Source organism: Engraulis encrasicolus, chromosome 12, assembly GCF_034702125.1.
Source record: "Engraulis encrasicolus isolate BLACKSEA-1 chromosome 12, IST_EnEncr_1.0, whole genome shotgun sequence".
NCBI classification, from domain to species: Eukaryota; Metazoa; Chordata; class Actinopteri; order Clupeiformes; family Engraulidae; genus Engraulis; species Engraulis encrasicolus.
The window spans coordinates 23,231,987-23,259,442 of record NC_085868.1 but is presented as its reverse complement, the minus strand read 5'-3'; the positions used below and the strand labels follow the sequence as shown (position 1 = coordinate 23,259,442).

At 44.2% G+C, this 27,456-nt stretch overlaps 1 protein-coding gene across 1 annotated transcript in view; it reads left to right on the top strand.

The window, feature by feature from the left end:
• Window positions 1–1,023: 1,023 nt before the first annotated feature.
• LOC134459422 (cytoplasmic protein NCK2-like) overlaps window positions 1,024–27,456 on the top strand; it is a 64,389-nt gene continuing 37,956 nt past the window's right edge. The window contains exons 1-2 of the mRNA XM_063211774.1: window positions 1,024–1,308; window positions 14,148–14,306. The gene's annotated coding sequence lies outside the window, so the exon portion shown is untranslated. The remainder of the gene's footprint in view (window positions 1,309–14,147; window positions 14,307–27,456) is intronic.

Genomic DNA, 27,456 nt, shown 5'->3' with positions numbered 1-27,456 from the left:
GTTCAAATGTATTTTTGTAATGTAATGGGGAAGACAGGAATATGCAGGAATGTTTACATTTTCTCAGATTATGAAGTATAGATTTTCAGCAGCTATAAGACAGAATCAAGAAAACTACAAACAAACAAAATAACTTGATTTTTTTATTTTGAAAGCATTCTGTGACATTGTGATTTCTGGAGATGCACATGTATGCTCAAAGAAGTAATAGTTTAATTGTGTTCTTTTGGGGGTAAGAAAGAAGGGTATGCACAAGTTCAAAACAAAAGCAAGAACAGATTATTTAAATGCATTTGATTTCCAAGTAGCCTAGACTTTGCACAATATTATGTGAATTACAATCTTCTGGAAAACACTTAATACAGTGCTAACAAAACCATTATGAATTTGTCTGCTCCTTTAACCATGTTCCAAAACATACATATTTAACACATCCCACTCTTTCTTGGAGACACATGTGACATGACAGAGCAGAACTAATTAATTCCCATAAACATTTAATTAAAGTAGTGGAGGAATCTAACCAAGAGAAATGACGCTCATCTAGAATGTTCTGAAAGAGGCTTTAAATCAGTACTCTGAAGCTCAAAGTTTTAATTAAGCCATTTCTATAAAACATGTAGGCTGTTCATTTTGGCTGAAGCATTTCAGCAAATTCACCCTTCAAACCGAGAAGTTCAGAGGATGATAATCTGGTAGGCTACAATGTAGAGCCTGCTGTCTATTGAACATGGCCCAGCACTTTCTGATGAAAGGTCTTCAGATCACATTCCTTAGCAGCACTATTGCACAGTATCATACCTACACTTCCTTCTATAGTGTGTGCAAGTTTTCTTTTTCATTCTTTCATGGGACGTCTTCTGTCCTGCCGTGGCCCATCCAAGTATATTTGTTCTTTAAAGCCTTTTTCTACATGCCCCCTACACCCATGGCAACGTTAGCGCAGAAGGTTTTACACTATGCCTGTCACGGGATGTTTTTTTAGGAAGTTAATCTAACTACCTCTGTCATCAGCATCTTTTCTCCCACCATCCCTATGAGCTTTGAGACAACGCTGATTTTGCCTGGGCGGTGATGACGTCACTCAGCTAGGCAGTGTGGGTTGTGCCGAAGGTAGGGAGACTGGCTGCCGACTAGCAGCAGACTTTCTGGGCCTGCGAGAAGGGCGACTGCGAGTCCAAGGAATCAAATCGAACGGATAATTCACTACGAAAGTTTCAAAAGCGAATACATGCCACATCAAACCAAAAGGCACACGCTTCACACCGAACCACCGCTTTATTCGAATCATCGGGGTAAATTTGCAAGGTAAGACCGACGTGATAATGAATAGAACTGAGCGCAAAGTTGATGGTGGTAGCTTGACGGGAGGTAGAGTTGCTGATGATAGCTAGCGGCGGTGCCCTCACTTCGTTTGCAATATGTTGATGGCTGCAGCGCCGTCGGGGCTGTTGAATCAACCTCGGGAAAGTTTGAGACGAGATGGAACTGAAGGGATGAAATGCCACGGATTTGTATTCGTGCACTGTGTTGGTCCTCGTCGTGCATTGTGGCTTTGTGTGAGGTGTTCAGCAGTACAATAGGCAATGGGATGGCATGGCACGTTAGCTTGTGGTGGTTGCTGTGGTGGTGGTCTGTTGTGTTTGAATGTTGCGGGTTTCCTGTTCCCCCCGACACTTCAGTGTGTCACTGAACTTACACATGAATGTTTACATGTGGCTCACCTTCTTTCCTGGCTTCTACTTATCTCAGTACACCATCTATGTTCTCTGTCTGTAGTTGCACACACCCGAAACGACGCCGTAGTCCAGTAGTGGTAGGGGGTGCGCGCGTGCCTGCCGTGGTGTCAACGACCCATCACTTTGCAGGATATTGAAAACGGCATAGTATAAACAACAACAACGGACCACAACGATGACGCCAAACAATGGAATAAGACGGAGTATAAAGTTGGCAGCCATCGAATGGCTTTCTGACCTAGTATCGCTGAGTGCATCAGCACTCAAGTAGTTACTTTCTCTCTCAGGTTTCAGCAGGGAGGGTAGGTTGGGCAATAGTTCTACTGTGCTCGCTCGGCAGAAGCACTGAAAGGAAAGAAAGGCCAACCGGTAAACACATAACATCATTCGGTAACAGAATGATAAACATTCTCACTAGTTGATGTTTTGACAGTTAGCCTACCCCTCTTTTTGCCTCTGTGGACCTCATCATGTAGGCTATAGTTGATCATGCAGGTGCATGTTGTTGTAGGATAAATCATTGGCCTACAAGGTCACTGTCACTTTTTTTTTTGCACTTTCACTGTAGTTCTATGCTGCATCAGTCATGCAGATATGCTACCTGACGTGTGTAGCCTACATGAGTTGCTGTGTTTCTAAAACCCCTTCTATAAGTTATGACTGTTTCAAACTGCTGTGGTCAAATGATCTCAACTAGCCAACACTAATGTGACATTTTTCAGTCGTGAGTCATGACAGGCTTTTGGATAATTGATATTCAAAAAATCATGAATTAATTATGGAGAGACCACCGTGTGAGGCAGAGCCAGCAGCCCAGCAGTTCCCTTTGAACAGGCTTCCCATCATGAACACACAGTCCATGACAGTGACAGTATATCAAAATTATGCCCGTTTAAATCAAACACAGGCAAAATCAATGCCTTACAATAGATTAATTAGTCAAATGTGTTGTTTACAGGAAATTATCAACTACTTTTAGTGATATTTGTTGACACTCTAAATAGACCCTCGTTAAAAGTTCCATATGTTGAAAGGGACTGAATTATGTTCACAGCCTAAGTGACTAGGAAACAAATTATAATGGTGTCAGAGTCGATTAACAAATCATAATGCTGTCAGAGTAGGTTCATTCTCTGATTAACAAAATGTGTCACCAATTTCAGCAATGGACTGATGCGTAAGATTTATTTTAAAAGGAAAAGACATGGGATGCTCAGTGTTCTTAGTCTTTTATGCTATACCTATTAACAGCAGTTACTATGTAAACTGTAAGAAATAGCAGAATTGTATCTGATTGAGCATAATGTATGGGGTAAATCAAATGTCTGTGTGTGTGTGTGTGGGGGGGGGGGGGGGGATGTGGGAATTGCCTAGATAATGTTGGAGCAGTAGGAGGGATTTCAACTTGGCAGACATTGGGATGACCTTGTGCCCTCCTTTTCCTCCTCTTGCCCTTATTTCTAGAACTCCAAAAATGCATCCAGCAAGGACTTTTGTGTCTCTTGCTCGTGCACAATTTTCACCTTGCACATGCTTTTGCTACTAGTCCAGGTGTCACTCATATGTTATGGGGGTGTAAGACAACATCACAACTGTAAAGGTGGTCTTTTTTATTGGTTTCAGAAATCCTAGCTTGTGGGGTCAGTAGGCAGGTCCTGTTGATTTTCATCTAATTCCTCTCACTGTGTTTTTGTACAGTGTGTTGTACAGTCACACAGGGTATGAAGCTGACTGCGTTGTAATAATACTTAATTTCTTCCAGCCTTGGAAGCCATTCTACTAGAATTTCTTGTAAGTCACGTTTTTTAAGACTGGGTCGCACTGTTGAATATTTAATGACAGTACCATAAATCATTTTGGACCAGGAGTAAAAATAAAACCCTCTCTAATATATTAAAAAGCTCAAAATGAAGTTCTGTTCAGTTTTGGGTTTCTGTCTGATTTGGGTTTCCTGCCTGGTTTCCGGTCCATATTCAAAGCTCCAGCATTCTCCACCATACGAACGTCTGTGACCACTGGCAGTTTATATGTAGTAGGTTATTGCTTTCTAGTGTATCCCAACCACTACTATTTTCTGTCTCTGTTCAAAAGCTACCTGTGGTCGGATTGTCGGAGACATGCTGAACAGCTTCTTAACTTTATCAGATGAAGGCGATCATGGCTTCATAAGGTCCTCTGATCGGTTTTGGGTTAACCCATCTTCTCCATCTTGTTTTTCTGTCTCTGTTCTAAGGTTCAAATCCACCTGTAGGCCATTCGCTTTCAGAGACGTTCATTCATAATGGGCATAGAAGAGCTCTGAAGTGGTTCTGAAACATAAAGTGAAAGCACAGCATCATGCAATACAATGCCAACGAGGCACTGAGAAGGTGCTATTATCTAGTCCTACCAGTGAAGCAGGAAAAGGCTTTTAACCCATAATGAGTAGTGTAATGTCTTGAGTAGAGGTTTTGTCTCTGCTGAAATGCATTCACTGGTGCCACATTAAATCTCCAGCCGGGTTGATGGACTTGTTTTGACAGTTAGCCCACTCTTTTTGTGTCGGTGGACCTCATAGTTGATTGTGCATTGTGTAGCATAAATAATGGCACACAGTGTCACTGTCACTCTTTCCTTGTCAATGGTCAAGCAAGGATGTTTTTGAACTGCCTTTACATGGGATTAGGGCTACTGCAGGGTGAAAAGCAGCACACAGCAATGCACATCCCAGACTTTAGACTTTGACTACATTACATTACATTACACTTAGCTGATGCTTTTATCCAATACAACGTGCAGTTATTGGTTACAGTCCTGGAGCAATGTGGGGTTGGGTACCTTGCCCATTGTTCCTAGCTTCATCCTGATACTAACTTACTAACGGGATACTGAAGCATTTACACTCACTGTCTCCCATCACTGTTCTGGTCTGTCTGTAAGCGGACCACTGTACACACACTATGCAGTCTGTGCACTGCATAATAATCAAACTAGTGTTGTGGAAGCACCCTTGATGTCTCTCTACTGTCTAAATGACTTAAATGGTCATTAATTAATAAGGCACTGACTAGACAGTGGTCCTCTACTCGTTAGCTTTCCACCATAGCTTCCCACATGCTGTTTCTGATGGCGTATCCAGGGAGACACGGCCTATTGGAAAAAGTGGTGTCAACATTGACTGTACATCAACTACATGGAGCAAACAGTTTAGATATTTCCTCTGTCCAGTGGCAGAAATTGACAGAACGGTACATTGGATGTAACATTGGAAGGTTAGCTTCTTCACTTTAGTAATTAATTCATGAAATATTGACATGCTATGTAAGATATTCGAGTTGAAGTTATTTTGGGAATTAATCACTCAGAATAGTAGCGTCTTAGTCAAAGCCAAATGGATTTGATTGAACAGGCCCAGGGCTGTTTCTGATGTGATGCATTTTCATTTTTTGCATGCATGTCATGTGCATGCATACATGCAGTACAGGCCAAAAGTGTGAACTCACCTTCTCATTTAATTAAGCTTAATTCTCTTTATTTTTGTGGCTATTTACTTTGTACATTTTCAGGGAGGGCATCAAAACTGTGAATGAACACACGTATAATTATGTGCATAACAATATATATCAATGAAACAATGAAAATATATAAAAAATAAAAACAATTGGTAACACTTTAGAATAATGGATGCAAAAAAGCATTATAAAGACTTAATAAATAGTTAACTATTGATGAACAAAACATTAACAAACGTTTGTAAATGACTAGGAAATGTAAATAAATGCTTGTAAATGACTAGGAAATGCTATGTTAATATTTTACATTTATCAAACATTTACAAGTTGCTTGTAAATGAATAAAATACTCTGTTATAAGGTGTGTAAAATCTTGCAGATATCATTTGTAGATATTTTATTAAGCATTAATAAAGCTTAGTTAATAATAAAAACATGTGTTAATGTTTTATTCATCATTAGTTAATTATTTACTGAGTCTTTACTAAGGAACATTATTATAAAGTGTTACCAAACAATTATTGAAAAAATATGCCAAACATATCAAAAAATGACAAACAGTGACGTCAACACAGGAAAACTGAGGGCCCCACATTTTTCAACAAGCTTATTATTCTGTCTATTTTCAAGTAAAAATACCCAGTCAGTCGAGTCAATTTTAATTGATACAAGCAATACAAGAGAGATTTTCTTGATCTGATAATGGGTCACTTGGTCAGCATAGCTGGTTATCTAGGTGAAACAGTGATACAAAAAGTAAAAGTAAAAGTGAAAAACCCTGCCACAGATTCCCTCCAATACAGGTTTAACCTCTCCAAGTAACTTGCTATGACTCAATATCAGATCAAGAAAATGCCTGTAAAATGCTTGTATTGGCAAGTGTTTAAAAGTAGGTTTTAGGTCTCAAAATTCTAGTTCTACTATTCTAGTGAGTTATTGGAGGACTTTAATGTTCAATTAGGATTGACATGACTGACTAGGCATTTTTATTTGAAAATAGACAAAAATAAGCTTATTGAAATGTGTGGGGCCATCAGTTGTGCCGTGTTGACGTCAGGTGGATAGACAGCTGACATTGCTGTTGTACAACAGCTAGAATAAAAAAAAAATGTGGAAAGCATGTAATTCTCCATGTGTTCAAGCACAGTTTTGATGCCCTGCCTGAAAATACACAATGAAAATCCACAAAAATAAAGAGAATGCATGAATGAGAATGTGAGTCCACTCTTTTGGCCTGTACTGTACGTGTGTGTGTGTGTGTGTGTGTGTGTGTGTGTGTGTATGCATGTGTGTGTGTCCGTCCTTGTTGCCTCATCATCATCCAAGAAGTAATCACTCTAGCTTGCGGACTAAGAGTTAAGTGCCTATGGTCCCTCCAGGAAAGTCAGCAGTAGCGTCGTGACTGGGCCTCAGGCCGGCCGCACATTGGCTCCGACAGCACTGCGGCGCACTTTGCTTCCGACATAATTCGGACCCCCAAACCAAATTTCTCACGAACATAGTATTGATAGTGAATGGGCGGCGCCGACAAAATAGAACTGGTTTCTAATTGCTATCCGACATCGGCGAATGTCCGCGGACATCGGCGCCAGTGTGCGGGCTTCTATTGAAAACAATGGAATCGAACTTTTGCGGAGCAGTGCTCAGCACTTTGTCGGAGCCTATGTGCGGAAGCCCTCAGCCCCTCCACTCTCCCCATCAGAGGGACCGGTGACATTTTGGTTCTGTGTGAAACATCCAGCCGGCGAGCAGTGATATATAAGTGTTATGTCCTAGTGTCCCCTCTCAGGAGGACAGGACACTGATGGGCTCCCGGATTAGAGAGAGCAGAAGGCACAGGCACGCACTCAAAACACACTGGTCGCTCGCATACACACACACACACACACACACACAGACTTACATGCACACACACAAACGCATGCCCACACTCACTGACGTACATACACACACACACACACTGACTCATACTCATACACGCGCATACATAAACTGAGAAACACACACTGACGCACATGCACACATACACACATGCACACACCCAAACATTTGGAAGGACTTGGCTGCATCCAACCCACCATGCTTTTTATGGCACGCCAATGTTTCCTCAGTACCATCAGGGCGAGGGAGGAGGGAGGCGGAGGAGGAGGGAGGAGGGAGGGAATCGTATCAAAGAGGCAGCCTTCAGGCCTGGAGAGTGGACTGGAGGGAGGGAGGGAGAGAGGGAGGGAGGCTGTTCATTGTTGTCTTTGTTGCTGCTGAAGTTTGAGCTACCAGGCGAGAACTAATAGCTGGGTTGAAGGGCAGGAGGATGGAGGCTTCTGGATAAAGTACAGTTATAGCTGAGCAGGCTCTTGGCCTTCCTTGCCACTGTTGAAAGTCACAGGAAGTGGAGTTTTTTTATTCTGCCAAGCAGGCCATCTTTGTTCTCTTGTCATTGTTCTCTTGAGTGTCAGGCAGGATTGTGTGTGTGTGTGTGTGTGGTGTCTGTGGTGTCTGTGTGTGTGGTGTGTGGGTGTGAGAGACTGAATGTGTGTCTTAGATGAAGTAATAGAAAAGACTGCTGCTGACAGCGGTCATCACTGTAAAGTCAGGACTTTATACTGCCTGCCTTGTCTGCTAGTGACTTTAGAGCAGTGTGGGTGTTTGTGCATGCGTGTATAACTTACGTATCTCAGTATAAAATGTCAATATTCTTTTTTAAAATGAATTCACCAGAGTCTGTAGTGAGAGGTTTATGTGGGACATCATCTATCAGATACAAAACGCGTGCGTGCGTGCATGCGTGCATACATTTATTTGTGCACAGTCCTCGTTCAAAGGACAGAGAGCTTCATTTGAAGCCGGCAGCGCACTTGCTCTCATCATTCCTTTGCATGTGAGAGCTTGGTAGCTCTTTCATCAGTCCCTTGCAAAGGTGGCGCGGAGTTGGATTAATCCAGCCTGCCGCCTCCCTCCTCTCATTTGATTTGCAGCTGAATCCAGACATGTCTGGTTTTGTTTCCTCTGTTCCGTGTGAGCGTCCTGTCCCCTCTCGATATTCTGCCTTCAGTGTTTTTCACGTAATGGGCACATTCACCGAGGAAGTGGTTTCCTTTTGGTTTCAGATGATTTCCTCGGTAATCTCTAAACCAACAAATGTAAACCAGTGATGGGCAACTTGGTGCTTGGCAGCTGACATCCCTTACTAACTTACTTCATTACGGAATCATCTGACTATAATTGGCACAACAATGTGTAGATGTGTAGAATGGGACAGAATAGAAGAGAAACAGTATATTGGGATATACATGTCTAAGAAAAACATAGAAATGAAACAAGGGTCCGCAGTCCTGCTTCACGTGCACACCACCAAAAAGCAAACCGATATCCGATGGATCAAAAACCAAACTGGCAGTTGTTTTTGATCCAGATGTCTGTTTGCTTTTTGGAACTGGGGTGGCACCAGAGATTGCTGGGGTGCTGTGTAATTTTGGCTACATTGAGGTTGTGATCAAAATTCTGCTTGTGAGTATTACAATGAAAGGAGAAACCCTTCTTTTTTTACATTGCCCCCTTGAGTTCACATGATAGCCTTATGTTCTTCTCACCCCTGTTTGTTGTCATTTGGAGCTCTGTCAAAGATATTCGGCCATGAAACGACTTCCAATGGGCAAATTTTGGCAGGCACAAACTATGCTGTTTTTACCTAATTAATTACGGTACACTACCACTCATAATGCGTAGGTGGATTACTTTTTAAGAAACTTATTTTGCGGGTAATACAGTTTTTCAAAGTCTGGTAAAGACGGATGTCACAAACATACGACAAGGTCATCAATGTCTTGAGCACGAGTCACTATAATAATCACGTACATAATTTTCTGCCGTGTATATACGAGTTCGGGTTGAGGCGACATGGCTTGTCTCGAGCACATACAGGCTTCAAGAAAAAAAATGTGAAGAACCACTGGTGTATATACGAGTGACTTGCACACGTCTTAAAACGGGTAGCTTTAAACGAGGGATGCATAACTGTAGTTTCTCAACACCAGTGTCCCACCACTGCTGTAAATCTCAACCAAGTCACAATATCGCACGTCTAGTCTTTCAGGACAGCATAGTGATGCTTCTGCTTTATTTTTCCTCCAACACTATAAGAATTCATGAGCAGTATGCGCAGTATAGAGGCACAGGCCATGCATGCATTTGAATATAAAGCCAGACGCCTTGTATTACTATTGTTTTTTTCAAATGTATTATCCTAGTGATGGACTGTGTGTGTAACGTACACCAACTGCATGGAGGGAAGGAACAAGACTCATTTTATGTGAACGACATGAATGTGATTGTGTGTGCGGTGTGGTATGTGGAAGAAGAATCCACCATGACTACCGGTACTCATTTGTCAGTCTGAATTACTCCATTTCCGTGTGTTATATTCTGCTGTCGTGTCTGTGTCGGTTGGGGGAAATGACTTTTGACTCTGTTCTCTGTGGGGAGCGATGGCGCTGCTCTTCTGAGGTCTGCTCAAGCTCATCAAAGATTCAACCAGCTATTGGGTGGTTCAGCTAGAATTTGTGTGAATATCTCTACAGGGCCACACGCTACAGACTACTTCTCAGAGCGCACACACAACCGCAGGATTCTCCTCAAAACATGTGCACACACACACACACACACACACACTGTACACACACACTGTACACACACACACACACACACACACACACACACACACACACACACACACTGTACACACACACTGTACACACACACTGTACACACACTAGTAGGCTTGCCCTCGCAGTCCCATCTGCCCACTCACACACTTTGACACAAGAAGAAGGACTTACCACTTTTCTACCCCGTTCTGCATTATCTGAGTGGTTTACTCTGCACTGCCGTTAATCTTGCAATAACACGGCTCAAGTGTTTCTCTTTCCCAAGTTAATTATTTACATGTCCTCCCGCCGTAATCCCGGACCAGTCTGCCCTCTTGTAGGGGAGCGTACCTATGTTCCCCGGTTCCTATGTTCCCCTGTCTTTGTATGGGAGCGGGGAACATAGGACCCTTTTCTAAAAAAGGGTATGTCACAGTTGCAACAGCAACATGCACTTTGCCTTGTGGCAGCAGTCTACTTTGAAGCAGTGGGGAACATAGAACCCTTTTTTGAAAAAAGGGTCCTAAGTTCCAATCCCCGCATTGTATGTTTCCAAGTTTTCAAATTGTTACCTTCCCAAAACTATCCCTAAACCTAACCTGTCGTAATGCAATGTCTCTGAGTTTCAATTTGTGCCCTGACCAAAACTATCCCTGAACCTAACCTGTTACAGTTGCAACAGCAACCTGCACTTTGCCATGTGGCAGCAGTCCACTTTGAAGCAGTGGGGAACATAGAACCCTTTTTTGAAAAAAGGGTCCTATGTTCCCCGGTAGAGGGGAACATAGGACCCGGGGAACATAGGACCCGGGGAACATAGGGATTACCCCTCTTGTAGTGGTTTTTAGAGCCAGCCCTTCGCGTACATATTTATTTTTGTGGAAATTCTGTTTAATGAAAGAGGGAGAGAAGAGTGAAGTGTGAATAGTAGCAATATGGCCCAGTGGGGTTTTTAGCCCCTGGTGCACTGTGTAATATGCTGTACAATCGCTTCTGGACTCGACAACGGTATGAATGACTGTGTCAATTCAGCACCTTGAATCGCCGTGTTTCACGTGTGTCACCATGCTTGCCACCAGTTAGGGCTGGGAGAGACGGTAGAAATAATCTCTTTATATTTTTGCCATCATCGGATTTTGATTTGATCACCCAGATACTTTGTTGATGGCAGCAGGAAGCAGACTTGCACTACCAGCATTTCCTAAAACATAACCCACTTTACTGCTACTTGTCGTCAATAGGGTCGTAGCTCAATCATTGGGGCATTGACCCTTATAGAAGTTAGGTGGCATAGCCACAGCTATGGCCACTATGGCATAGAATCGATGACATTTATTTTGCTTGATTACTGATATGTGAAGACATGCATTCTATGTAAATGGAACAAAATTAATTCATGCACCAAAGTTCGCACAATAGAAATATTAGCTGTGGTTGTGCCACACTGACATCTGCTTCTAAAAACATCAATGACCCCATTGTCACTGGCCACTGACGGCTTTTAGGCGTGCTCGAATAAATCTGGTCGAGGCTGATCATCGTGATTGGCCATCAGTGCTACCACTGTAATCTATAACACTTACTTAATCACTCTGCACAATTGCCAACAACACTCTTCCCTGTTCATGCTTTTAGCAGCCAGCTAAATCAGAGTTTCTAGCTGAATGGTTGTGGTAGTTTAGCCAGAAACAGAAACTTGTCACCATCATGATTAGAAAGGCTATCCTGTGCAATTTCATACGAGATATGAACAGAATTAGTCAGCAGATCTAGTGAAGGTGGCAGGTGGGTGTTGTCAAGGTGTCAACCTTAGCAACACAGTGCTGGGGAAACCCTGTAAATGGAGTTTCCATAGGTCATCCCATTTCACTGAACCAATGCTCAGACTGACGCAATAGGGGATTCCTGGTTAATGCTCTATCGGTCTTTCAAACCCTTTTTCTCTCCCCCCTCTGTCTTTCTTTTCTTTCAATTTACTCATTTTTTCCTGTGTGTTCTGTCATCTCTCTCTCTCTCTCTCTCTCTCTCTCTCTCTCTCTCTCTCTCTCTCTCTCTCTCTCTCTCTCTCTCTCTCTCTCTCTCTCTCTCTCTCTCTCTCTCTCTCTCTCTCTCTCTCTCTCTCTCTCTCTGTAAATGCTAAGCCAGCACAAACCCTGTGTCTTTTCAGTGAAAATGTGGCAGTGCTGTATGGCAGGAAGCAGATGCCTCATATCAGATGACATGTGACATGTGACGGGTGCTGGGAGAAGGAGAGAAAGGGAGAGAAAAAGCCAGAGAAAAGAAAGATAGTGAGACAGAGAAAGATGGTAAGACAGAAGAGGGCAGAAATGCTTAGGGCTGGGAATTTTTATAATGTTGACCTGGCATAAGATAGTAGGACTTAATTTAGAATGTAGGTCTTTAGGTTGTTGTTTGATTGTCCAGTAGCAAAAGCGTGTGTGTGTGTGTGCGTGTGCGTGTGCGTGTGCGTGTGTGTGTGTGCGTGTCGTAGCTCCACGTCAGGGTCCTGTCCTGTCAGTCGCTATTCCACCACAGGGACCTTCCTGCCGAATGTCATCCCTCACATAGCAAACTTCCCTAAATTACAGAATTGCGTGGAACGAGTGATTATTTTATTCCAGAGGAATGAAAACCAATACTGTAACCACCCTTGTTCATGGCATTATCATGGAAACACCTTTTAAGTCATTTCTTTATTGAGATTCGTTATTCAGTTTTTATAGCTATCCACACACATACATTTTCGGTTGATGTTTGAATTACACCTGATGTTTCCCAGAAGTGTTATCGACCTGTGGGGCCATTGCCAAACGACTTGTGAAAATATCCTATATCATCATAGTCCACGCCAAGGTCTGAAGCATCATACAATAGTCATATTGTAAAAACCCTCCAGACTGTGTTGACGGCACGTATGCTTCATAGAAATGCCTGTGAACCTGCTGACGACAAATATGAAAACACTTGCAAGCAATATTGGGGTCATGTTCAGTGTCAACATCATGCATTTCTCGTTAATAAATGGATGTGGAAGGGGGAAACGCCATCAAAGTTTCGGCCTCTCTAATTGGCTTTCTTTCTTTCTTTCTTTCTTTCTTTCTTTCTTTCTTTCTTTCTTTCTTTCTTTCTTTCTTTCTTTCTTTCTTTCTTTCTTTCTTTCTCCAGCCTCGCCCTCCCTGCCAATCTCTCTCTCACCCTCTCCCTCCCTGCCAATCTCTCTCTCACCCTCTCCCTCCCTGCCAATCTCTCCCCCTCTCTCTCTCTCTCTCTCTCTCTCTCTCTCTCTCTCTCTCTCTCTCTCTCTCTCTCTCTCTCTCTCTCTCTCTCTCTCTTTCTCCAGAACTTTCTAGTGGAGTTGGTCCTCTGCATTCCAAGTAGTAGCTGTCCTCCTGCAGCGTGCTGCTGCTGCTACTGTGCTCTTCTATATATAGCCTGGAGGCTGCCAGGCACCGGCACGGTGGCAAACCTCCTCCAAAAACAAGCAAGGCCCGCAAAACATGCCGCTGGCTTTATTTGTTTTCTTGTTGTTGTTTAAAATGGCTCATCTAAACTACATTGTGGATAGTGTTCAGGCAATGGTCTGTGAATGATTTCAAGGCTTGGCGGTGTTTGTCTGTCGGAAACTGAAATGTAGCCTTATGACTACATCAAGAATATTTTAAAATTGGTAGGTTGGTTTACCAAATCTCATTGGCTAGACTGAGTGGTAGAAGTTCAAGCTCAGGATTTTTCTTGTAATGGCAACCTTTTTAAACCTTGAAATTGGACTAGAAAAGTGCCCAATCATGCCCAAAGACGCCAGCATTTGGATCAATAGTGAAAGTCGTTGACTCTTAATGGAGGTGTGGTAAGGAGAGAACGTCTGTGGTATTTTGGCTGAAGGATTGCTACTGTGGTCTTTGGTTTCTTCTTCCACTGTGTGTGTGTGTGTGTGTGTGTGTGTGTGTGTGTGCGTGCGTGCGTGCGTGCGTGCGTGGGTGCGTCTGTCTGTCTGTCTGTCTGTCTGTCTGTCTGTATGTATGGAGGCTGGTTTCCCAGATCCTTCTGCGTGTTTGTTTTGTCTATGTGTGCTTGATTTGTACTGCAGTAGCATTTGGCTACTATCGTGTGTGTGTGTGTGCGCGTGTGTGCGCATGCACGTGCACTCCATGTCTCTGTGTGTGCATTTGATGGTCCAGATAGATGTAGTAGCGCTTGGCTCATCTATGGAGATGATGTCCCTCCAGCTGTTGTGTTGACCTCTGACCTCTCCCTCCTCCCTCTTCCTGCTCCAGGTCTTCTCCCGTGGGCCAGGCTAGCACAACAAGAGCCGATGAGAACCGACCGCGCTTCCTGCTTCGGCTAACTCGGCTCCAAGACTCACTCAGTCCAAGACGTCAGCCCTGACGGAAAATACCGGGCTTCACAGTGTGTTGGTTTGCCGAGTTCAGTAGGTAGGTAGGAAGGGGTCTGTTTGTTTGTTTGTTTGTTTATTGTGTGTGTTTATGGTTTGATTATTTAAAAATATTGTGCTCAGAGAGTGCAGGCCTCCACCAAGCAGCTCAATTAATGTCCTCAGTTTCCTCAATGGGATATTTTGCAAAGTTGCTCCGAATTTTTGTGAGGTAGTCAAGAACTGATTTCACCCAAACAGGCACCAATTCAAGGCTGACGACTGACATACAGTACATGTATCTTAATATCAGAGTATGTTCATTGAAGTAAACAAACAAACATAGTATGTCCAATGACGTTATATTAACAAACACTGACAAACACAGGGGGGGAAAACAAAAAATATAAATTAATGTAACTGTCAGTTTCCTAGCAGCAAATGAAGATGTGTGATAGGAAGCGAAAACAGAAGAAAACATAAAGACATAAAGCGGAGTTTCAGTTTGACAGGGACACATGGAAGAAAAATGAGCGAAGCAAAGCAAGGCGGAGTTCAGTGTTGCATTCTGACAGCTCAACTGCCAACAGCTTTGTAGCGGCTAATCAAATCAATTGGAAGAACATTTATGCTGTTGATTTTATTGGCCACCGCGGGCGAAATTTCCTTCTCATTTGCATAAGATTGGCATAAACTTCACTTTATAACATCCGCTTGCATGTGTCCCTAATGTGACGCCAGTCAGGGCTCTGCTCTTATCAGAAAGAAGCAGCAATCAGGAACAAATCGGACACAAAAGGGTGACGGTGAAGGATGAAAGTGTATAGTGCATCGATAATGTTGCCGTCAACCGCCCTCTCTCTTTGTTTTTCTCTGTCGTCTCCACCCCCCCCTCCCCTTCTCTCTTACCCTTTCTTGTTCACATGCTCTTTCTGTTATCTCTGTCAGCAGAAAGTCACAGTAGCGATCTGCTGCCACCACCAACAAAGCGTCCGCTTGCCATTCAGTCTGGTTGAGAATGGGCTTTAGACTGTGAGGAGAGATAGACCGAGAATAGACAAATGGCTCTATTCCATACACATGTTGAGCCTTTGTGGCGACAAACCATCCCAAATGAAGGGCATATAGCATACTATATGCTAGAACAGTGATTCTCAAACTGTGGGCCCTCAAGGTATTCCAAGTGGGCCTTGAAATCATTTTGTAAAAATCAAAATCATATTTTTGTATGGTTGTTGTTAATTTGTTACAGTTGTATTGCTTATTTTTGACTATTTATGTAAGTTTTACTGTTTATTGGGTCAGAGGTGGGCCCCGGATATTTGTGAAAATTTCCAGTGGGCCCCAAGTTGGAAAAGGTTGGGAACCCCTGTGCTAGAACAACACAAGTGTCAATTGTAGGCGTGCTTAAACCAAAGATTCTCTATTCTATTAATGTGTCAAGTGGCATGCATTTAAACCGTCTCTGCTTAAACTCCGGGATGGTTGTGGCTAGCTACTGTCTTTTGGTGCACCTCTGCTAAGAAAACCATCAGATTGAGTACAAAAGACTACTCTCTCGCTTATTCTCTGAACTAGAAAGTTTAATCAGAGAGAGTAGATAACAGAGAGGTTCCGTTGGCCCATTGCAGGGGTGATAGCAGTCCGGCGCCGCGCCGGAAATCCGGCGTAGCGTGGCTGTAGAAAAAAATAAAATAATAATTTCCCCAAAATTAATAAAATAATAAACTATCGCGTAGGCCTTCATTAATGTATGGTGAAAATAAATGAGCGCGCAACAGCCTGTTGTAAGAGACGCGAAAGGAACCCAAATGAGCAGCAGCCCATAATTGTATCATCCCGACATCTTACGGAAAAATGTATCAATTTGTTACATCTTGCTCTTGAGTCACTCACCACAGCACTGGCGGCAGTCTTCTAGTTCTAGTGAAAGGAGAAGTAGATTGGCTGTCAGTATGCACAGTAAAGAGAGTTCTAGGCCCCTACTGGTTACCCTTCTCAGATATTTTCACTGTCGACGGAGGCAAATCCAAAAATGGCATCTCGTTATACTGAAGAAACGGAAGAAAGTACTATAGGCCAAGTCTAGACCATTTGGATTCCGATAAAAATTAGCAACTATTGTTAGCACAAATCCACATGGCTTGCTAGTTGTGATGGGTGTGTTGAACCATGTGGATGTCAGTGGAATACTAGTGAAATTCTGTGATCAAGAAAACGTTTGAAGGTAAGGCCATTTAGTTATTAATTTGCCCACTGTGGCATGTTGGCTTGGGCCCGAATGATTTTGCCTTGCGCAGGTTACTCCAAAAACCTGACCATAAATGTTCTGGTAAGTTTATAATAATGACACGGACTCTGAGGTAAGTCTCATCACGCAAGTCGTGGAAACATCACAAAGCCCCACTTCCGGGGTCAGTGTATATCATATTAAGAGTCATAAACTAAACTAGACCCCGTAACATCCTCCATTACAAAATAAGACAATCACAATACCCAAGGACGATCTGAACATACTGGAGGTATAACGTTTTTCATGTTGTAAACCTGTAAGGAACTTACTGTAAAATGCAAAAGATACACAACATCAATACATACTGAACACATTGCTACATTAACATACTGCATATTCAAATGACAATCATATACTCAAACCTACTGCATATTGGCATATTCATCACAAGACAGTTCATATTCAAGAACAGTGCATATTAAAACAGTGCAAACATACACATAAAAAATAGTGCATATCACATAGCATAAAAATAGTGCATATCAAGAACAGTGTTTTCTTTTCATACCTTTTTTTTTTTTTTTTTTTTTTGGGCTCGAGCATGCATATTTTGCAGGATTTTTTTTTTTTTTGTTTGTTTGTTTTTTTTTTTTTTTTTTTGCTCCTGTAATGTTTTTTTTTTTTTTTTTTTTTTTTTTTTTTAAACTGAGCTGTTGTGTTTTTTTTTATTTTTTTTGTTTGTTTTGTTTTGTTTTGTTTTGTTTTTGTTTTTTTTTGGAGCTCCTGTATTTATTTTTTTATAAAAGTGCTCAAGCATAAAATCATTCACAGGTTCAGTCTCTGAGGAGGCTTGGACAGCCTCCCAGCCCTAGTGTACGTGCCGACGTGAGGAAGCGGCTGCTGCCCAGGTGGGGAAGCAACAGGATCCGGCGTGGTAGGGCTGGACACAGTTGGTGGTATTTGGGGCCCCGAGGCGGGCCCTGAGAGTTGCACTTCAGGTGCCGATGTGTGCGCGGGCCTCTGGATGTCCATGGCCGCCGATGAGGGGGCAGGCTCTGCTACTCGCAGGTCCACCCTGTTGCGCCGGTAAAGGGTACCTTCGACGTCCACCAGGTAGGAGCGTGGCGCAACCTGTTGAAGACAAGTCCCCCGTCTCCAGCGACCAGATGCATCACTTGGTAGAGGCTTCATCCTAATCGACTCCCCGATCTCCAGCTCAGGTAAGTCTTTAGCGGTGCGGTCATAGAAGTGCTTTGCAATCTGACGACGGCGGCGTAGCTTCTCCGTGACGCCCCCAGGCACACTTGGCTCGAGAAGCTTGTTTGTAACAGGAATGGAGGTTTTGAGCCTCCTGGACATGAGGCGCTGTGCGGGACTGCTGTCCATGTTCTCTGTGGGTGTGTTTCTCCAGTGCAGAATGGCTTTCCAGGGGTCTGCCCCATCTCGTGCTGCTCTGCGGAGAAGGTTTTTTGCTATTTTGACAGCAGACTCAGCCTTCCCGTTTGCTTTTGGGTGTCTTGGCGAGGAGGTCACATGGTCAAACTCCCATTCGAGTGCAAATCGCTTGAACTGGGAGCTAAACTGCGGGCCGTTGTCTGTGATGACCTTGTCTGGCTGTCCATGACGAGCAAATTGGGCCTTGCAGCGCTTGATGACTGTGTCTGCCGACAGGTCTGGGAGCAGCTCAATCTCCCAAAAGTCGGAGTAATGATCGACGATGAGCAGGTAGTCCTTTTCTCTGTGTGCGAACAAGTCCATGCTGACAATTTGCCATGGCCGTGTGGGTAGCTCATGTGAAAGCATGGATTCTTTCTGCTGATTGCGAGTGTATTCTGAGCAGATGAGGCAGCCACTAACCTTGTCCTTGATTTCTGCTTGCATGTTGGGCCAGTATAGTGTCTCTTTGGCTTGTCTGTAGCAGGCATTACCTCCGATGTGGCAGGAGTGTATGCGCGTGAGCATCTCTGGACGCATGGACTTTGGGATGATGACCTTTTGGCCCCGGAAAAGGATGCCGTTCTGCACGCTGATCTCATCGCGGTAAGTCCAGTATTCACGGATGTAGTGTGGTGTGCTTTCTTTTGTCTCTGGCCAGCCCGCTAGCACAGTTGACTTGAGGGACTGCAAGCATTTATCCCTATCTGTGTGTCGCCTGATCTGTTCAAGTCGTTGGTCACTCACATTCAAGTACTCTGCCTGGTTAATGTGCTGTGCATCGTCCTGTTCCTGCTGCAGTGAACAGATGTCCTGGCGAGTGTAGGTCGTACCGAGGCCTGAGCACTTGGTCGTTGCCCTGCTGAGCGTGTCACTGATGAACATCTCCACCCCGGGCTTGTAGACAATTCTCAGGTTGTAGTACTGCAGTGTCAAGAGCATGCTCTGGAGCCTCTTAGGCGCGCTCAGGAGAGGCTTGCTGAAGATGGAGATCAGAGGCTTGTGGTCGGTCTCAACTGTGACGAGGTCACGCCCATACAGGTAGTGGTGGAATCTCTGACAGGCAAACACAATGCTGAGACACTCCTTTTCAATTTGTGCATAATTTCTCTCTGTAGGGGTGAGAGCTCTGGATGCAAAAGCGATGGGCTGACCTTCCTGCATGAGGCAGCACCCCAGGCCACTCTGGCTGGAGTCGCTCTGCACCGTGACTGGTCGCGTGACATCATAGTACCGTAGCACTGGCATGGATGAGGCTAGGGACTTTAGCTCGGACACTGCTGCGTCATGCTTGGGGAGCCAGTGCCATGGGGTGTCTTTGTCCAGCAAGCGCCGTAGTGGCTCGCAGACGGCTGACAGGTGTGGCATGAACTTTGCTAGGTAGTTGGCGAAACCTATGAGACGTTGTACACCCTTCGCGTCCTCTGGGTTGGGCATGTCCACAATGGCCTTCACTTTCTCAGGGTCAGGCTTTAACCCGGAGGCTGACAGAATGTGACCATGGAAACGTACCTCTTTCAGCTTGAACTGCAGTTTTGTCAGGCTTAGTCGGAGTTTCACCTCCCTGCAGCGCTCCATCACCGCCCGCAGGTTCGCATCATGGTCCCTCTCTGCTTCCTCGTCGGAGTCACCACAACCCACGACTAAGATGTCATCAGCAATGGGTTCAACCCCTTTCAGCCCTGCTAAGAGTTCATGTTGCTTGCGCTGGTAGATCTCTGGAGCCACAGAGACCCCAAAGGGTAGCTTCAGCCAGCGCTTCCTGCCCCAGGGTGTCCAGAATGTGGTCATGAGGCTGCTCTCGTCATCCAGCTTGCACTGTAGGAACGCATGCTTGGCGTCCACTAAGCTGAAAAGCCTGGCCTTTGGCAACTTGTACAGGACATCCTCAAGCGTGGGCATGATGTAGTGTGAGCGTTTCAGGGCTTTATTCAAGAATTTTGGATCCAAGCAGATCCTCAATTTGCCTGGCTTTTTCACAATGACCATGTTGCTGATCCAATCAGTCGGTTCGCTGACATCCGCAATGTGACCATCCGCTTGGTACTGGTCCAGCAAAGCTTTCACATCCGCTTTCATGGCTATGGGGACGTTGCGGGGCGCACACTGAACAGGGTCGACGGTCGGGTCCAACTCAAAACGAACTACCCCAGGCACGGCTTCTACAGGTGAGTTGAACACATCCCCATATTGCTTGGTCAGCTGTTCTTTGGTGAAAACCGAGGGGTAGGTGTGCTCCACTGCATGCACCTCTGCAGGGCTCATGAACTTGATGAGGCCAAGGCGCTCGCAAGTGGTGCCTGACAGCAAGGGCTTTTGAGTGGTCTTGACCACTTCAAATGTCACTGGGTGCGTCTGGCCTTTGATTACACTCTCGGTTTCAAAAATTCCCATGGAGGTTAACATGTCACCAGAATAGAGCTTTAGTCTGGTTTTGCTGGGTTTCAGTGCAGTATTGGGTGCCAGTTTCATTTTGTCAGTGTAGCTCATGACATCACAAGTGGCTCCAGAATCGAGCTGGCACTGCTGCGACTTCTGATTTATTTGCAGTGTCACAAACCATTTTTTTCCTTTTGCCTGCACTGCTCCAATTGACTCGTGCATGTATATGTCAACATCATTGTTTGAATCTGAATCGGATAATTCTTCTACACAGTGCAGCTTTTTGTCATTTCTCTTACTCTTCATGCACATCTTTGCAAAGTGATTTTGTGTGCCACATAATTTGCATGCCTTTCCGAATGCTGCACAGTGCTGCCTGCCTTTTCGGTGCGTGTAGCCGCAGTATCGGCACATCTCCGCATCTGTGACCGAAGGGGGAGAATTGCTCGGTTTCGATTTGTTTGGCCTGAACCGTTGCTTGGCAACCGCATGGACCGCGTCTGCGTGCGATGTGGTGTCGGTGGACACTATCATTTTCATTCGCCTGTCTGTTTGCTCTGCGGCTCGACACGTCTCGATGGCACTGACAAGTGTTAAAGTCTTTTCTCTGAGCAGCCTGCGCCGAGTGCCTTCGTCTGAAATGCCCAGTACGATCTTATCCCGAATCATTTCATCCTTCAACTGCCCATACTCGCATGTTCCCCCGCCTTCTCTCTCAGCCTGGTAATAAAGCTGTCAATACTTTCCCCATCTTCCTGTTTACAGCGCCCAAACACGTATCTCTCATAGATTGTATTCTTAGCAGGTTTAAAGTACTCTTCCAGACCGTTGAGTATGGCTACAGGATCATTCTGCTGAACAGCGGTAAGATTCAGGTTATAACGGTAAATGTGTCTGCACTCACTTCCCATCACAGTTCGTAGCATAGCCGCTTGCACATTCTTCGGTCTGACAGATAGCCCCGTGACAAGTGAATAATCCTCAAACTCAGCCCGGAATACTTCCCAGTTGATGCTCCACTCACCGGTAAAGCTCATTGGTGACGGCGGGGGGATGTTGGGGGCCATGGCTGTGTTGGCGGGCAGCGCTATGCCCTGCTCGGCGGCTGGCTCGGCGGCTTGCTGCTGCTGTCCCTGCGCGGGTAGGTGGCTTGGCCCGGCGGCGTTCTGCAGACCTTCCGCGGGAATAACCGGCTCAGTTCTGTCTTCAGACATGGTGGCTACGCTGACTGTAACTGTACGACGCTTACGTTTACGACGCCTCATTCAGTAACGAATTCACTTCTTACTTTTACTTCTGACACCATGTTCTGGTAAGTTTATAATAATGACACGGACTCTGAGGTAAGTATCATCACGCAAGTCGTGTATTGCCGGAAACATTACAAAGCCCTACTTCCGGGGTCGGTGTATATCATATTAAGAGTCATAACTAAACTAGACCCCGTAACAATAAACGGCTTATTGATGCGCATAAACGGGCTCAGTGAGAGTATATGTTTGAAATAGGTTCGTCTATTTTCCTCATTTATGTGCGCTAAATGACTGCGCAATGTTGACAAACCACGTGTCAAACTGATTTCAGGGAGATGTTTATATTAGTTATGCTGACTAAACCAACGCGCTCTGTGAAACCCCCAAACAGCCTCGCACAGGTTCACACAGCCTTTCTCTCTCGCGCGCTCCCTGTCGTAGCCCTTCTGCGTAATCGAATCCAGTTATTCCACGCACGATGCACAGGTTGTATTGTCTGCACGCTCTGGGCTACTTAATCCCTACTCTCGGGCAGGGGGCAATTATCAATATCAGACTCTCATGAACTTCAAATACTTGGCTTGCGTTCATGTGGCCACAACGGTGTCACCTAGACATGCAGTGAATGTTCATCTTATCTTCACGCCCTGTGCTATTTTCATGTAGCTTAATTCGGTCCTGTCTTTGTTTTTGTTGCTTTCTGTTATCTTTTCAACTCGTACATTGTAATGGGCGTGTGTACACGCGAGTGATTTTCATGTATTTTAATTGACTACAACCCAATGCGAAAGTCGCGCAGTAGTCACACAGGCTATATATACTGTCCTGTCCGTAATAACCACTGGTTCTGTCATCCGTGGAGTCGAAATATGCGATGTGAACGTGGGCCTGCATGTAGCCAATCATGCGCTTGTGCCCTAAATATCATGTACCGGTAATTAAAGGGCGTTTCCCTACAACGGAAAGGCAGGGGTTATAGCACAGCCCTTAAACAATCTGTGGTTATAGGTAGACCATGGGGCCACGAGTAGGCTATCTAAACGTATGTCCAGTAGCCTATACAAGTTATATGAGCAATGTCCCAATGAAAATGAAACTTATCAGCTTGCAGCAAATGTCATGTCATTTAAAAGTATTGCTCAATTAATTGGTAATCACCTCCTCTATTTTGGACAGAGTGTAGTTACTGTACTTTGGAGTAGTATTGCCTCCTACTGACCTGTCTTGGTATGGCTGCTACATATGTAGCTTTCAGTTAATTCAATGTGGTAAAATATGCACCATGTTTTCAGAAATGCATTCTGGTGTTGAAATGTTGCATTGGTTCAATACCCACCTCAATAACTTTAGTGCAACATCACAAGCCTAGAATGCATTTCTAACTGCATACGTTGGTATTCGTTTTTACAGCTAGAATTGAACGTGGTGGTCAGTTTCTTTCAGCCAAGTGCTGTAGCCTACCAACAGGGAAATGATCTGTGTTTTCGTGAATAACACTATAGAAATAATGCAAAAATGAAAACATTATCTTAAATGTTTGAATAATGTGTTTGAATAATAATAAGGCCTACATTACGTCTCATATGCAGTATGTCCCGTCGTCCCCCGGCCCCCCCTCCCCGACCAGGAAAAAAGTTCAGGCTCAGGATTTTTTTTCACTATCACCCCTGACATTGTTTCCGGGTTCTACTGTCGCAAGGGGGAGGGGGGGAAATCCCCCTTTAGGCAGACATAAGGACTGTTCCAGAGACGTGCGCTCAGGGTAGGCAGGGTAGGCACTGCCTACCCTAGGATAAATTTCTTAAAAATAAAAAACTAACACATGTTTTAAAAACTATTCTTGAGAGTTCACATGCATAACAAAAACATTAATTTATAAATTAGCTGTTAAAAGTAGGCTACAGTAACCGGAGACCGATCAAAACCCCAAGTTATCGCACGAAGCAAAGCGCTCAGGCTTGGACAGGTTGCCATGGGAACGCGTCGCGCAGCCTTGGCTGGTAGGTGAAGGCTACAGCTTTCGAATGCCAGGCAGAGCCAGGGTAGGCACGCTTTGACTCTGCCTATCTTGCCCTCAACGCTGTCAATGTAGAAGTTGGCGCATGCGTATTATCTATCACAGAGACTGTCAATGGAGAGCAAAAGCAGAGCTTTTCGCGATGGCGGGAATACTTCAGCCAATCACAGCTGCCAACATGAAAAATTGTTACAATTCAGGAAGCCTTCGTGCTTAAAGTATGATAGCAACAACAGCTAGCAAGCTACGGCTTGTTCAAACTCTAGCCGTACAGAAAACATGGCAGTCTTTGGCGTTTTGCCTTTATTACAAAAAAATCCGAGAAGTAGCAAGAAAGATGGTTCAGATGACAGGCAATAGCTGAGCCGTTTGCAATCGCTGCATTGTGGAAATATTCAACATCAGATGGGTAGCAGCTTCAAGTAGTTTGAACACACTGGGACAAAATATCTTCATCATGTCAACCACCCCGGGCTTTTAATGGAACTACCGGTAACTTGCATGGAAAACATACTCGTGATTCTGCTTTAAGGTAAGTCATCTAATTATTAAGCTGTGGGTAGCCAAATTTTAACATGAACATGCTCAAGTTTGTCGTGGTGCCTTTTGTTGATGGGTCAGGGAGGTGTTGACATTGAAGATTGGTTGTGCTGTGGACACGAATAGACTATGTGTGTGTTATTATGGACGCGAGATTGTTTTTTGAGCGTACGACATGACTTCATTTTCCTAATTTATTATGATGATGACTTAATACACGATGCGTGAGGTGTGTGGAGCCTGTTAGCAAGTTGACGTGCAGCTGTGTTCTTTTGAAGTGCGCTGTGTGCACGAGATCAACGTTGGGCTCGAGTGACTGGCATGGGTGCTCACTAGGGCTGGGTAAAATAATCGAGTTAATCGATAATCGATCAAATCGAATCGAAATTCACATAATCGATTCACAGGGCACAAAATCGATTTTTTGGTTCTTTTTCTTTTTGTTCTTTTTGTTTAATTTAGGTCTATGGAAAATACCCAGTAGGTATTAGTCAATTAGGCCTAGGCCTACTTATTACAAATTAGCAATCTGTTAACACTGTCACTCACGCCACAGCCCTTTGACATTTTTATATAAAAATAGGCAACAGCATCTTTTGGGGGAAATCCTGGCACCAAGAAGGGAACGGATTGAATCGATTCGGAATGAATCGAATCGAATTGAATCGTGATTAATCGATTCAAAGCCCTAAGAATCGAAATCGAATCGATACAGGAACATGGCTGCAATACCCAGCCCTAGTGCTCACCGCACTCAGAAATTGACTTGATTTGAAACACCTTGCACAACCGTTGCTGAAGTGTTTGAGAATACAATCACGCACAAGAATGAGTCTCAGAAGTGTTTTCGTTGGTTTACTCGATGTAGGCCTACCAGTATTTACTGTCTGAATGCACCGCCGCTCATGTTTGTTGAGTTCGCAAGCAACCCGCCCCCTTGCCAACTTTCCTTCTTGTCTGCGAGTGTTTGATTAGCAGCACAAAATGCGTCAACGAAGCAGGAGCTGTTACCTAGGTTGGTTTATTGCTAAATGTTCGTTTCCCCTCACATGCTATGGTGTGATTCACAGTTGGTGAACTAGACATTTTATCTTCTAAACAAAGTAGGCTACACTGCCACCCTGCATCCTCCATGTGAAACACCCTGGCATTTGCAACAGAATAAACAGAAGAGGAGCAAAGTCAACTGCTAAAGCCAAAAGTTAAAGCTTTCCCCCCAAAATGCTGTGATGTTGTAGCTTTCTAAATTATTGTAAAATGTAGGCCTACAGGTCCTTAAATGTGTACAGAGTAGGCTATGGGTCCTTGAGCTACCAATTTGGCAATTTGACAAAAAAAACAAACAAAAAAGTCTAGCTGGCCTTTTCAACAAATTGAAATTATGCATTTTCACTTATTGTTTCAGATGTAAGGTCTACAGACAATGTCCAAATGTCTAATAGTTTAGCCTATTTACTTATTTAGTTATTAGAGCTGTGGTGGCTAAGCACTGGTGGCATTTTATCTTATAGCCTACTTTATATTTACAGTATTTAGAGAAACATAGGCCTACTAATTTGTTGCACATTAAAGACCTTATCAGCATACTAGGTGAATAGGCCTAGTTGCCGATCCAAGCCATACTATTTGTTCAAAGTTTTTAGTCTTTTATAAAGGTTTTTAGCTGATAGTGACTCTCCAGATTTGGTTAAAATGCAGGAAATTGCATCTAAGAAATACATTCTTTTCTGGGGGAGGACCCCCAGACCCCGCGCTAAAAAATACACAACAAATATTTATTTTCTATATTTACTGCCTACCCTACCATACCCCTCACTGCACGTCACTGGACTGTTCTATTCATTCTAGGAGCATTATGACACGCCCCTTTAGGCAGACCGGAACCTGTTAGGTGCCCATAGAAACCTATTATGTTGGCATATCTCTATACTTAAAGAATCTCTGGTTTAATGCACCATGTCCAGCCTGCACAGATGTGCTTCTGCCTGTCACGACAGATTTTTGACGTGACAATCATGGCTAGTTTTCTGCCATGTGCTTTTTATGCCAGGTGGTCAGACTAGCCTGTTGTTCTGCATACGCCCACCTTTCTGCCTTACTGTGAGTGTGTGTGCGTGCGTGCGTGCGTGCGTGCGTGACAATTCCTCGATCTGAAAGCTAATTAACGTTGACCAAGCGTGTGCAGTGTGGGTCGTGAGTAAGCCTGTCTGTGTGTGCGTGTGTGTGCGTGTGTGTGCGTGTGTGTGCGTGTGTGTGTGTGTGTGTGTGTGTGTGTGTGTGTGTGTGTGTGTGTGTGTGTGTGTGTGTGTGTGTGTGTGCACGCGTGTCCATGAAAGAGCGCTCCAGTGTAGTGGCCTGTTGACAGTGGGCTTGGCTCATTAAGCACTTGGCCAAGACCACCGCTGGGGTCGGGGGGGGGGTTGCAGTCACATGACTCCTGGCCTGCACCACAATATGGTGCACCAGCTGACTAGACAGCCTGGCAGCCAATGCACTCGACTCGGGTTACGCTGCCTCAGGCTGTAGTGTCTGTTTGGGCTTTTTCTTCTTCCACGAAATGTTCACAAAATGTCTGTCATTTTGCCATTTGTCACTACACAGTGCATGTTTTTATTATACACTGACACCTTATATACTGTCTGTCTGCATTAATGTAAGATGTACAAAAAGTTGCATACATTGTAGGCTACTCTTTGTTTCTACATTAAGGCTTAGCGTTGATAGAACGTCGTTACCGGTCATTAGAACTTGGCATTGCTCAGAAATAAATTGGTGAACGGTTAAATTGCTGACGGGCAAACCGTTAACATAGTAATGTGTTGGACTGATGGACATCATGGTAAATTGCACTACTCACAAAGTAAGATGCGCTGGTTAAATTGTGAACAGGCAAACGCTCAACATAGCGATTGATCTGAAGATTGAACTGCTGAAAGCGAAGGGAAGAGCTGGAAAAGAGTTAAAACTGGATGTGGGAGAACTTCCTGTGCTGTCTCTAATTGGCTGTGACTGCCATGTTGGGACTGTGCAGGGAGGCCAGAGGGAGGTCGGTTGTGAAGTGTGTTATAAAAAGATGAAAGGCACGGAGATGAGAGGGAGAGAGAGAAAGAAAAACAAACAAACAAACAAACAAGAAGTTGTGTACAAGCGTTATCACCTCCTTTCTCATGTCAATAGCAATTAATGTGAGTTGCACAACTTTTTTTGTGACAAGGCTGCTTTTTAGTTTCTGCACCCACATCCTGGCATGTGGTTAGAAAGTACTTTTTTGGTGGTCATATGTACAGTTCCTCTGGTAGGGTTTTACAGCCTTTTTAACAGCCTCTACCCCTAGTTAAGGTCTGCCTTTCTG